Raw genomic sequence first — 1205 nt, 5'->3', positions numbered from 1 at the left:
AAGTAGGTGCTTTAGACCACTGAGCCATCTCACCAGCCCCGGTCTTGCTTTATCTTGGTCTTAATCATCCAGCAGAAAAGTATAAACATGAGGTATAAAAAGTAAAGCCATATTAATATGCTGAGCTGTAAAAGGCTCAAGTCAACAACTTCTGACATTGCCAGTTCTGCACATAACCCACTATTATTAGACTATATTAGGTCTATTGGACTATATTGTATTATTTACTGAATTCACCCACCTACAATGTTTGAATGGCAATGAAATATCCATCTCTGACAAAAGTAAACAAAAAAGGGGGGTATAAGTGGACCATTTTGTATAGAAGAAAAAATATATCTGTATATACAAATTATTTAGGATAGATATATAGCTATTTTCTCTTAGTTCAATGAGAAGAAAGATTTCTACCAATAGTGTTTAGAAAAGATATCATGTCTGCATCTTGTACTATGAATAACTACTATGAAGACTAGAATATGCAATGCACTAATTATTCTAACTGTCTTACTAACCTATTTTGAAACTCTCTCATTGCTATTTCATCAATAAAATTAATTAAAAATAATGAAAAAGAAATACTTAGGTATCAATCTCACAAAGGACAGGAAAACTTTATACAGTAAAAATTACAGTACTCTGAGAAAAGAGTTTTAAAAGGATTTTAGAAAATGGAAAGATATTACTTGCTCCTGGATAGGAAGAATCAACATTGTGAAAATGGCCATATTCCTAAAATTTTTATACAGATTCAATGCAATCTCAATTAAAACGCCATTAGTAAGGCCAGCCAGAAGTTCAGCACAAGAATAATATACTGAAAGTCACTAGAGAAAAGAAGCAGATCACATTCAAAGGAGAACCCATCAGAATTGCGGCCGACTTCTCTAGACAAACCATGAAGGCAAGAAGAGCATGGAGCAGAGTACTTCAAGTTCTCTATGAAAACAAATTCCAGCCCACACTACTATACCCTGCAAAATTCTCTTTCAAGTTTGATGGAGAAGTGAAATACTTCCATGACAAAGAACAACTAAAGAATTTCATGATGACAAAGTCAAGCCTACACAGGCTATTGATAGATGTCCTAGAGAGGGACCAAAATGATCAGAACTCCAAGAATGAGATCAGAAAAAACCAACTAAATAGGGCAAGGAATTAGACACAGGAGAAAAAGGAGTAAATGACAACAGGTAAATAACATG

This window comes from Octodon degus, unplaced genomic scaffold (assembly GCF_000260255.1).
Source record: "Octodon degus isolate 3935 unplaced genomic scaffold, OctDeg1.0 scaffold00023, whole genome shotgun sequence".
Lineage (NCBI taxonomy): Eukaryota > Metazoa > Chordata > Mammalia > Rodentia > Octodontidae > Octodon > Octodon degus.
This window is presented reverse-complemented; position numbering follows the sequence as displayed.